Source organism: Mus caroli, unplaced genomic scaffold (genome assembly GCF_978045245.1).
Source record: "Mus caroli unplaced genomic scaffold, Mus_caroli_1 scaffold_17, whole genome shotgun sequence".
In the NCBI taxonomy this organism is placed as follows: Eukaryota; Metazoa; Chordata; class Mammalia; order Rodentia; family Muridae; genus Mus; species Mus caroli.
The window spans coordinates 13,311,805-13,324,596 of record NW_028227272.1 but is presented as its reverse complement, the minus strand read 5'-3'; the positions used below and the strand labels follow the sequence as shown (position 1 = coordinate 13,324,596).

The 12,792-nt window shown below is 40.8% G+C and overlaps 1 protein-coding gene across 6 annotated transcripts in view; it reads left to right on the top strand.

Annotated features, from left to right (window-relative positions):
• Positions 1-12,792, top strand: part of Fgd4 (FYVE, RhoGEF and PH domain containing 4) — a 185,635-nt gene that overhangs the window by 79,123 nt on the left and 93,720 nt on the right. The window contains exon 1 of one of the 6 annotated variants that reach the window (XM_029470307.2): positions 9,682-9,946. The exons of the other annotated variants lie outside the window; for them this stretch is intronic. The gene's annotated coding sequence lies outside the window, so the exon portion shown is untranslated. Of the gene's footprint in view, positions 1-9,681; positions 9,947-12,792 lie in introns of those variants that run through there. 6 annotated transcript variants of the gene reach the window in all.

The window sequence follows — 12,792 nt, the reverse complement described above, 5'->3', positions numbered from 1 at the left end:
TTCCAGTTTGGCAAAGAACAGATTTTAAAGTATATCCTTATGATGTCCTTGGTGTCTGTTTTGTTGTCCCTCCTTTTGTCTCTAATTTTATTACTTTGGAACTTCTTTTTTAGTTAATTTAGCTAAGAGCTTATCCATCTTACTGGTTTTTGTTTTTTTTTTGTTTTTTCTTTTTTCTCAAAGAAACAGCTCTTTGTCTCACTAATTTTTGTCCTGTGTTTTGTTTGTTATTGCTTTTTCTACTTTAATGATTTCAGCCCTTAGTTAGATTATTTCTAGTCTTCTACTTTGGGGTATTACTTCTGTTTTCCTTCCCCCCCCCCTTGTCTTTCATGTGTACTATTAAGTTGCTGATGTGAAATGTTTCCAATATTCTTATGTAAGTACGGAGTGCATTGAGCTTGTACTTAGGACTCCTTCATTGTGTCCTGCAGGTTTGTTGTGTTTAATACTATAATGATTTCTGTCTTGATCCATTTTTAATTCAGTAGCAAGTTGGTCAGTTTCCATGTGTCTGTGTACGTTCTGTCTTTTCTCTTCTCATTAATGATCAGCTTTAATCTGTGGTAGTCAGATAGGAAGCAGGGGTTAATGATCCTATGTCTGTTGAGACTTCCTTTGTGTCCATGTATGTGGTCAGTTTTGCAGAACATTACACAACCTGCTAATAATCTTCTTTGGGGGAATTTTTCTGTAAATATCTTTTAAGTCATTTGTTTATGATGCTGTTTGACTCTAGATTTATCTGTTTAGTTTTGTCTGGCTGACCTGTCTATTGGTGAGAATTGGGTCACCCACTATCTGTATGAGGGTCAATATGTGATTTTAGCTATAGTTGTGTTTCTTTTATAAACTTGGCTGTCATAGTTCTTGGTGCATAGACATTTAGAATTGTAGTGTCCTTTGGTCAATTTTTTGATGTATATATATCTTTCCCTATCTGTTATGATTGGTTTGGGTCTAAACCCTATTTTGTAGATATTAATGTAATATACCTGTCTGCTTCTTGCATCCATTGTTTATGAAATCTTTTTCTGCCCTTTTACCCTGAGGTAATAATAAGTTGTGTTTCTTGGATGTAGCAGGGCAATGGACCCTGTTTCCTAATCCAATCTGTCAGTCTGTGCCTTTTTATTGGGGGAATTGTTGTTGAGAATTATCAGTGATCATTGTTTATCGATTTTGTTATTTTGTTGTTATCATGTAAGTCCCACCCCACCTTGTTTTTTCTGAGGTGTAGTTAACTTCCTTGAGTTGAAATTCTCCTTCTGTACAGCAGGCCTTAAGGGTAGATATTGCTTAAATTTATTTATAGTGGGTTCTCAGGAGATGTCTGCTGGCCTTGAGGGCTGGGATAATAGTGAATATGGAGAAGGAAGGGAGTAGAGAAAGATCTGTATGATCCATTGGATATGAGGGATGGGTGGGAAGGGAGACTTCAGCAGGTTGTCTGGGGAGGAGAAGAGGGATAGGAGGGGTGGAGATCTGCAGTTAGCCTACCTGCTTTCCTGGCAGCAATGTAGCTGCAGTTTTAACTGAACATACCAACTAAAGAGGCAATAGACTATGTGAATGAAAAACAAAACAAAACAAAACAAAACAAAACAAAACAAAACACCAGAAGCAAAATAAAAAGGAAAGGAAAGAACATGACTGCTCCTAGGTATAGTGGAGGAGGAGGTTTATTATAGATAAAAGGGACAGCATAGCCAGAGGTAGAAACATCTGGGAGAGTCCAGTGTGAACATGACCCTGGGCCATGTGAGGAGAAGGGGAGGGAAAAGGAGCCACCAACCTAGAGGGGGCAGCCTAGGCCAAGGGACTTACCAAGAGAGTAGAGTAGCCAAAATGGCTGGATCATATAAGGAAGGGCAGCTGGGGAAAGGGCAGCCCAGCTCCTGGGTAGAAGGTCAGGTATGCCAGCTATAGCCTATAACTGGTAGGGACTGAGGGATGCTAGGAGAACCTCTTGGCCAGGTCTGCTTTGATATACTAAATAATCACCTCAGCCAGGTGTCCAAGGGCTTGAGACTTAACGCTACATTTTTATTTAAAATTTATTTAAACTAAAATAATAGATATTCAAGGGTAAGTTCTTTTTGAAAATTTATGCAAAAACAATTTAGTACAAAAAATGCAAACAAAGAATTTGCTGGCTTATGTTTAAGGATTTCCAGGCCTTATTTTATTAAGGTTCACAGACATGCAAAGTGGAGATTGATTCTTGCACTTTTTAACTGAACTATTTTTAACTTCCAAGAGAACTGCTTTAATACCAATACTATTTGGTGTCATTATATTGTTATTAGAATATTAATAAATACAAAATAGAATGAGATTGTTGGGGTCCAGGAACCATCTCACAAACTACATGAACAGCAATCTCAGTCAGACAGGGAGAGTTCATTGAGCATATGCCCCCGGCCTGATCGACCAGGGGCATGGTCCAGATTCAGGAACTGAACCATGACACCGACTTAAGATCCTACAGGGCTTTTATGTGCAAAATCTACAAATATCTGTGCCAAGTTATTTCAGCAATCAGGATTTAGGGGATTTCCTTAGAAATACGCCTTTGTTGTTTACTTACCTGCTCCCATTGGTTGGGGTATTCAACAGTGGCAGAGGACTTGCCTTGTTTAATATTCATGTCCTAACTTATCTACCAGGATGGGGATTTATCTAATATTGATAGCTTAGCTTGTCTACCAGGATGTCAGTCACCCACGTACATGTCTCTTTCTGCCAAGTACAATGCCAGTTCCCAGGAAGGTCTTAGGAACTTTACTTGACCACTGCTTAAAATGGAAGTCTTATTCCAAATAGTTTTGTATATTGAAATAGGTGTCTCTCTTATGTTGGGATCTGTCCCAGGGGAAGCTTATACCATAAAAGCTGATCCACAGGTGCAGGAAGTGCTGCTGGGTGGTTGGTTCAGGCCATGTTCATTGTGGTTAAACAGTTCTACTGACTTCTATGCTGATTGCCTTTCAACAGCACAGAACATAACAGAATATGTAATCAGTCTTGGCATTAGAAAGTTTCTTTATACTGCCAGGCTAGCCAGGTAACAGTTACCTAGGCCTTAACATTACTTCTAGGCCTTAATATTTTACCTAGGCCCAAGAGAGATTATATTTGTAGTATAGAAATAGGTATTTTTCTCAGTTAAACAACATTTGAAAATAAGAGAATTTTCTTTCTCAAGTGAAAATCAAGTCTTCCATTATGTTTCCTACTGTCATTTTTACTTGAACAAAATTAAGTACTAACATCCACATGGTATAGTTTTTCTTTATTGTTAAGGTATGTTTATTAATAATTTATCAAAGCTGGCTTATTATATTACATTACATTTAGTACATGGAAGTTTATTTAAAATATTATTTTATTTTTAAATTGTTTTTTTACACTCCTATTCCATTCCTCGCTCCCCATCCACCCTCCAACTGCTCCACATACGTGCACACCTCTTCCCCACCCCACCCTGTCTCCACATGGATGTCCCCACCCCCCACCCCACCTGACCTCTAAACGCCCTGGGGCCTCCAGTCTTTTGAGGGTTAGGTGCTTCATCTCTGAATGAACACAGACCCAGCAGTCCTCTACTGTATGTGTGTTGGGGGCCTCATATTAGCTGGTGTATGCTGCCTGTTTGGTGGTCCAATGTTTGAGAGATCTCAGGGGTCTAGATTAATTGAGACTGCTGGTCCCCATACAGGACTACCCTTCTCCTCAGCTTCTTTCAGCCTTCTTTAACTCAACAACAGGGGTCAGCTGCTTCTGACCATTGGTTGGGTGCAAATATCTGCATCTGACTCTTTCAGCTGCTTCTTGGTCTTTTGGAGGGCAGTCATGATAAACCCCTTTTTGTGAGCGCTTCATAGCCTCAGTAATAATGTCAGGCCTTGGGACCTCCCGTTGAGCTGGATCCCACTTTGGGCCTGTAGCTGGACCTTCTTTTTCTCAGGCTCCTCTCCATTTCCATCCCTGTAATTCTTCCAGACAGAAACAATTATGGGTCAGAGTTGTGAGTGTGGGATGGGAACCCCATTCTTCATTTAATGTCCTGTTTTCCTGCTGGAAGTGGGCTCAATATGTACCTCTCCCTACTGTCGGGCGTTTCATCTAAGTTCCCTCCTTTTGAGTCCTGGGAATCTCTCAAATCTCTGGTGCATTCTGGGAGATTCCCCAACCTCATATTTCCTAAGGTTGCCTGTTTACATTCTTTCTGCTGGCCCTCCCAGCTTAAGTCCTTTTCCCTCACCCAATACCAGATCAGATTCCTCTCATACCCCCACTTCCCCTCCAACCCCTTCCACTTTCCCTTTCAATTGTATGATATACCAGTTTATATTAGCTTTAAATAAAAATACTAAGACAGACAACTTGTTAACTTTTTAGGTTCCTATTCAGTAGAATTTGTGCTGAAATAGTATCTCTAAAGTGAGAAAAGATGAAGGGTAAGGTGGTGGCTCACTAAGGCTGCCTGCAGAGAGCAAGGAGTTCTGTGAACAAGTATACCTGGTTAGTGTGGATTATAGGTATTCTCTACAGTGGTTTGCATAACAAGCATTTTAAATTAATGGAAGCAGCAGAACCTATTTATTTAGAAGAATTCATCTGTGTGCTGACACCACTACACTGTGTTAAAGGGGTTTATTGTAAAGAGATAATTAGTTCACATTTCACAGTTTGTTCTGAGTTTTTAAAGTCTCAGAAACCAAACATAATCAATGTTCATATCTGTTCCTGAAGACGAGAAAGGCCATGAATGTACTAGAAATTGAGATTCTGCTGTTAAAAACAAACTGTCAGCCTCCTATTGTTTTTGTCTCCTCTTTATCTTTGCTTTGCAAATCTTGTCTTACTGGTATTTTATTTTGATTTTGGTTGTTTTGGTTTGTTCATTGTGTGTGTGTGTGTGTGTGTGTGTGTGTGTGTGTGTGTGTGTTTGAAAATAGTCTTACTATGTAGCCCAGATGGCCTGAAATTCATGATCTCCTATCTGGTCCTCATCATTGAATTTTTTGTTTGTTTGTTTTTGTTTTTTGAGACAGGGTTTCTCTGTATAGCGCTGACTGTCCTGGAACTCAATTTGTAGACCAGGCTGGCCTCGAACTCAGAAATCCACCTGCCTCTGCCTCCTGAATGTTGGGATTAAAGGCATGTGCCACCATGTGATTATAAATTATTATGTTCTTATTATGTGATTTTTAACAAAGAAAGGATTTTAAACATTAAGATAACTATTTTATAATATAATTGTGAATATTGATCATACATATTTCTGTGTAAGCTTCATTTGTACTTAAATTTTTTCAAATCTTATTTTTATTGATGGTTCTTAAATGCTTTAACCTCCCTTTTGGCAGACCACCCACCTGAGATAGTGGGAAAGAAAGGGAGGACATGGACCTGTTTAGAAAGGTTCTTTGGAGCAACTCCTGTCTGTGTTGTTTGGAAATTGGCAGTTCAGTTTACAGGTTAGCAGCAGCAGCTTGATCCACTTGCAAACTCTTCACAGATACACCAGCAGTCCAGTTCGGTAGAGTCAGGTTAACAACAACTGTGACATGACCTAGCAGAGGCAGCCAGGCCTCAGCACTAGGCACAAGTCAGCAGGAGGGACCAGGAGGGACACCAGGAGAAGTTCTTAGCTATGCTTCTCTCAGCAAAGCGAAGAGCAGTTAAGACACTAGATCCATAAGCGTTACACAGCTGCTGTACCAGCAAGCCCATCTCAGCCCTGTCACTGTCCGTAGAGTTCTTTTATACTATCTCCAGACATCATATGCCCTCCACAGGTCTTGCTTTCGCTTATGCATCTGTCTCAGGTGACATCACTTTGCCAATCACCCCGAGTGCACAGAAGTGGTAAGAAACTGCAGCACACCACCAGAAGGTTTTTGATTTGTTTCTCTCTATGATGTCCTGACAAATGGCTCTCAACTACACAATGTAAGGTGGACCAACACATGCATGTCCTTAGCAAAGAATCCTTCATTGTATGTCCTTTCACATGTTTGCTTTAGTAGAACATCCTTTCTCCTCTATCTGCTTCAGTGAAATGTGCTTTCTTGAGTCTGCTTAGCCTTTCACACCTGTGTCCACTTTAACAAAACACTCCTTCATGTGCTTGCCCCAGCAAGTTACCATACAACTGACTTTCCAAAGAACCCTTAAGTTTCCACTTCACCATTGTTTTAGAGAACGCAGCTGTGACTCTGATCAGTCCTCCAAGAATAGATGTTCCTTTTTCTATAAGTTTTGCATTTGGATGTCACATGGATTACCTGTTTCCTTTTGCATTGCTTCTCTAGTGTGCATGTGATTCTCTGGTTTGCTGCTGTTCTTGCTGAGCTACACCATCGCACCGCAGTAGCTCAGAGCAGTGTCTGTCCAATCACTAGTGGAAAAAATTGGTGGTGTTCCTAGGTATTGGTATTTATGAATAAAGGCTCAGCTCACACCCCATTCCTAGAGGTCAATGTTAGTTTATTTTAGTGAGTACCTAGAAATTGGTACTTACAGTGTGAAGCTGCTGCTTACAGTGTGCGAGTGCATGGGTAACTGGACAAGAAACTTCCATGGATAGAATTGAAAACCTAGAAACTACTTTGTTTGTTTATATTTGTACGTCATCTACTTGTGTACAATCGGATTTCCATTTGTAGTTTGATGTGGGAGTGGAAGCCAGAGTCCCAGGTGTGCTAAGCATGATGTCTGCCATTGAAGTCTTAGTGTAACTTCACCTTGGTTGAGCTGTCACTTTCCTGAGAATACTTTGCTTTTCTGGCTTTCGTCTATAAAGGAAACGTAAATGCAATTATATCTTAACTTGTTACATTGGCTAGTTTGTTTGCTTGTTTGTTTTGTCCTGTTTTTGAGAGAATATATTTGTGTGGGCCTGACTGTCCTGAAACTCACTGTGTAGATCAGGCTGCCCTAAAACTCAGAGATCTGTCTGCCTGCCCCCGCCTCTTGAGTACTGGGATTAAGGGTATGCATCACTACCATCTAGTTTAAATTAACTTCTTAGAGCTTGTCATTTTATTTGTATGAACAGCCAACCCTTTTTTTAATTAGGTATTTTCTTCATTTACATTTCCAATGCTATCCCAAAACTCCTCCATACCCTCCCCCCATTCCCCTACTCACCCACTCCCACTTCTTGGCCCTGGCATTCCCCTGTACGGGGCATATAAAGTTTGCTAGACCAATGGGCCTCTCTTTCCACTGATGGCAGACTAGGTCATCTTCTGATTCATATGCAGCTAGAGACACGAGTTCGGGGGGCGTGGGGTGGGGTGGGAGGTACTGATTAGTTCATATTGTTGTTCCACAGACCCCTTTAGCTCCTTGGGTACTTTCTCTAGCTCCTCCATTGGGGGCCCTGTGATCCATCCAATAGCTGACTGTGAGCATCCACCTCTGTGTCTGCTAGGCCCTGGCATAGCCTCACAAGAGACAGCTATATCTGGGTCCTTTCAGCAAAATCTTGTTAGTATATGCAGTGGTGTCAGTGTTTGGAGGCTGATTATGGGATGAATTCCCAGGTATGGCAGTCTCTACATGGTCCATCCTGTCGTCTCAGCTCCAAACTTTGTCTCAGTAACTCCTTCCATGGGTGTTTTGTTCCCAATTCTAAGAAGGGGCAAATTGTCCACACTTTGGTCTTTGTTCTTCTTGAGGTTTCATGCGGTTAACAAATTGTATCTTATATCTTGGATATCCTAAGTTTTTGGGCTAATATCCACTTATCAGTGAGTACATATTGTGTGAGTTCCTTTGTGATTGTGTTACCTCACTCAGGATGATTCCCTCCAGGTCCATCCATTTGCCTAGGAATTTCATAAATTCATTCTTTTTAATAGCTGAGTAGTACTCCATTGTGTAAATGTACCACATTTTCTGTATCCATTCCTCTGTTGAGGGGCATCTGGGTTCTTTCCAGCTTCTGGCTATTATAAATAAGAACAGTCAACCTTTTAAAACTCATAAACCTCATTTTCTCTTTAGTAAAATGATGATGATAAATTTTTATAGTAAGGGTTTAATGAAATGTCTCAGAAAGAAAGTGCCTAAGAAGCACAAAGTAAATGCTATTCAGAAAAGGAAAGCAAACCCAGGTCTGTAATTTATATATTGCCATGGAGGCTTACAATATTTAGGAGACAGAAATATTTGACTTTGACAGTGGTGAAACTTGACTGGGCTCAGTGGTGGGGTAAGCTGGGCTAATTGTTTCCCCCTGTGCAGTGAGATTTAAATAGACATGGTAGAATTTACACAGAAAATAAGGGAAATTCAGACATCTCTTTGGCTTCTCTTCAAGCAATGCTAAAAGGATGCAGCAGGTGCCACTTATATATCTATGAGTTGTATATTGTACATACAATACTAAGAGAAAAGGGACCACACACAGCTATCACACACAGCTATTTCTCACAGTGAATCCTAGCACATGGAATGGGTTGGAGGGAAGAAGAAAATGAGAAGGAAGTGGTATGGTTATATTTTAATTTAAAAGAGTATAAATTTAAATATATATCCACCTGCAGAAAACAAAAGTTATTCCTTAAATGCAAACAACCTGTAGTGTGTGTGTGTGTGTATGTGTGTATGTGTGTATGTGTGTATGTGTGGTATGTGCATGTGTGTGTGTTGCTGACAGTTGATGTGTTAAACATATGCTGCACCATTAAGCCACATCTCCACCCATATTAACTATACCTATAAACAATTATAATTCATGAATCCCTGTCAAGCAGGCACCGTTACTAAGAGTCCCTTGTGAATGAATAGCTCTGCTGAAAGAAGAGAGCAATCTTCTGGAACGGCATGCTTGATGTTTTTCTGCTGGGTTGTCAAGTGCCTTTGCCATGCAGTTGCATGCACAGTTAAGGATGCACTCAGAGCTTGTAGTGACTGAGGCAGTCTGCAGTAAAGTACAGGCCTTCACCAGGGTTACCTGGGAGTTCATTAGAAATGAGCTGGGTATGGAGGCGCACAATGCAGGGAGGCTGTGGGTGAGGCCAGCAGAGACTTCAGAATGAGCCTGTTTCAAACAAACAAACAAAAAATCTGGCTTGTCTCACTGCACAACAGTGTGTGTGTGTGTGTGTGTGTGTGTGTGTGTGTAGTTTTCATGCATGCAAGGTGTGAAGACTATTACAAATGTGAGAAAATTAATCTGTCATCCTTCTGTGGTATTATAAATACTTTAATTCAGACAGTTTGGGTATTTTATTTATTTATTTTCAGTTCTTTAAGGCTGGAAGAAAAAAATTAAAGTCCTTTCCCAATTATGTAATGTATATATTATGATGAGCAGTAAATATTTTTACCAGTTCATCTTCTGAAATAAGACTTATTTTTTTTCAGGAAATTGTTTTGTGCTATTTAGTAATTCTGCGCAGTGTATTCTCCAAAATGAGTGTTCTGTGCTAAAAAATAAAGTTACAGTAACAAAATGGCACTTGAGGTCCATTCAACTGGAGATGTTAATCTTAGTTTCCAGATCTCAAATCTGTAGCAGCTTTTGTCCAGGGCAGCAACTCAGGAGAGGAACAGCTGTGTTCCTGCAGCCTGTCCCGAGGACTGTAGTGTTTATAAACCATCCCATTCTCAATTGTACTTGAAGTTTCTGTGCTGCTCCACTGCTTATTTCACTATTATAAGTAAATGTCTCTCCATTCTCATCTACTCCTTCCCTTGAGCAACACAGCAGCAGCCCAACCCCCAGGGAGGTGTAGCAAGTAACACATGGGTTGTCCTTACACAGTGAGGTCTAAGAATGCAGCAGTCGGCAGAACATCAGCAGAACTCCAGCCAGTTCCCCACTAATAGGTCACGAGATTTTAAACACATGAGCAGAGAAAAGCCAGATATTTTCTTATTAAATCTGAGTGGATTGTTCCATGGAGTCGTGTTCACTGATGAGGTAAGTAGGTGCATTTTCTAATGTACCTTTCGTGGTGTTGTCTTACTGTGTGGACTGCTGATGAATCCGTGTGCCAGGCCAGAGTTTGGTTTTCTTTAAAGTTAAAAATAAGCCTCGTCTTCTTTTTTTCACCTACAGGATTAAAATACCTAGTCCATCACAGCATTTGTCTTTTTTAGGAAGCTTTCTCGCACTTAGGAAAATAAAAAATTGTTTGGTTAATAAAAAACAGAATCCAACTAAAAATCTCATTCAGCTGCCAAGAGGAGTGCAGATGACAAAAGCAGTTTCTCCGTTTGCTTCCGCTTCTGGTGTGAACAAAGTTTAGAAATGTTTCTGATGGAAAGAGGACGTGTTGGCCTGTGGGTCACACAAATTACGACAACCTCAGTCTTGTCTAGATAAAGAATTCTGAGGGAGTTTTATGTTCCTTGTTTATGCATGTGAGATAATGTCGTAGAGACTCGGTGTGGCTGTTGTTGTTTTACTTTGTTAATGGTAGTGTTAAGTCCCTGTGGTTCCCATGCTTATTCTAGAGAGTGAATTCAGAAGAAACTAAGTCTTTTAAACAGAAATGACATTCCACTGTAAAGTAAAAGCATAATCAGTTAGCCAGGCATGGTGGTGCACCCCCTAATCCTAGCACTTAAGAGAGAGGCAGGCTCAAGGTCAGCCTGGTCTATGGAGCTAGTTTCAGGACAAAGAAACCCTGTCTCAAAAGACAAAAGCAAATTGTAATCATGTGATAGGAAGCATCTCCTAAAAATATTGTTTTAAACGGAAATGCAAAGCTGGATCTGTTAGCTGGACTGGAGGGTTGCCATGGGTTACCCCAAGCTAGATAGCGAAAGAACGTGTCCCAGTGGCACCCCTCTCCAAAAAAACCCAAACACCAAAACTTTGAAATCTGACTAAGAAGTGATTTTATAAAGCTTTAACCCCAGCAGTTTGAGCGAGAGGCCTTCGGGTCAGCAGTTCAAGGCCAGCCTGTGTTACATGAGGCCTTGTCTCAGAGGAGGAGATCTGGAGAGCTGACTGTTTCCTCCAGAGGACCCAAGTGCTCTTTCCAGGATCCATGTCAAGCATTTTAAAATCTATCTGTAACTGCAGCCCAGCTCTACAGAATCCAATGCCTGTGCTGGCATGTGCGCGCGCGCGCACACACACACACACACACACACACACACACACACACACAATTGGAAAAGGAAATAGAGACAACTTAAAAGAATGGTTGACATGATCTTATTTCTTCAGGTATTTTCTTTCTGTTGTGGTGTGTCTAGAACCATATATTCTCCTGAAAAATGCCAGATGATGGGAAATATAGCTGGGAGTCCTCAAAGTTGCCAAAATTCTCTTACTTGTGGCAACTTTCATTCCTTCCTTCCAGGTCAGGGGACATATTGCAGAAGTCAGGTGAGGCTATTCTACCACAGCTGTCCCTACCTCTGAAGGACCCCATGCCAAGCCCTGCTCCTCTCCCTCCTAGGCAGAAAGCAGACTCCTGCTTCCACTTCTCTTGTGTGGAATTCAGGGCTTCTGTAAGGGCTCCCTGGTTGCTATAGTAACTCTACTTGTGAAATTTTAAAAGAAGAAATGCAGCAAAAGGGAAGTAACTTCTCTCATTCCATCAGTTAAGTTCTGTTTTTCTTGAAATAACTTCTATCTTCAAGCAGTTTGGTATGGTTGGCACAAATCTATGTTCCCTTCCGGAAGGTGGTTCTGGGGCAAAGGGAACCAGTATTGGAACTGAGACCCATGCCAGCATTGACAGCACTGTTGGGGAGGAGCATGGCAGCAGTGTGGCCTTCAAGGTGGCCTTTCACAATAAACCTAACGAAAAGACAGTAGCATTTCCTCATACATCAGTGGGTGATTTTATTTCTTTTAACTCATGTAAAGTAAATACATGTATATGGATTTAGTGTATCTTTTATCATATTTTGTTTGAGTTCTTTCTTTCTTTCTTTCTTTCTTTCTTTCTTTCTTTCTTTCTTTCTGGTTTTGTTTGGTTGGGTTGTTTTCATTGTTTGGTACTTTTGAGACAAGATCTGGCTAGCTTGGAATTGGATATGGAGACCAGGATGGCCTCAAATTTATAGCACAGTCCTCCTGCCTCTAGTGAGATTATAGGAATGCACCTGCAATTCTGGGCTTTGTTTAATCTTTTAAACTATAATTTAAATGTGTGTGGGTGTTTTGCTTGCATACCTGGTGCCTGAGGAGGCCAGGAGAGAGCAAGCGACTCCCTGAGGTTAGAGTTGCAGTTGTTGTGAATATAATGTAGGTGCTGAGCCAGTTCTTATGAAAGAGCAGCCAGTGCTCTTAACCATTGAGCCATCTTACCAGCCCATTTTAGCATTTTTAATGACTTCTAAAACTTTCCTTTTTAGGGCTGGAGAGGTCGCTCAGTGCTTTAGAGCACTGACTGCTCTTCCAGAGGACCAACATTCAATTCCCAGCAACCACATGGTGACTCACAACCATCTGTAATGGGATCTGATGCCCTCTTCTGACACACAGTTGTACATGCAGATAGAGCCCTCATATACATAAAATAAGTAAATAAATTTAAAAACAGACAAACAAAAAACTTTCCTTTTTAAGCTTATAGCTGTGAGAAAACTTTTTACATAAAAAGTAAATAGCACAGAATGTGCTGCATGAGGCAGTAAGACTATTGTGCAGTTCCCTTAAGAGGTAGTAAGCTGGTCTAGTTTCTTTGAACCTTAATTTTATTCACTTATTTCCTGTAGTATGATGTGAGTTCGTGAGTGCAGGCAGCAGGTGCCGTGATGCAAAGGTGGGGTCAGTGGACAACTTAGGAAGGTTTTCTCCTTCCA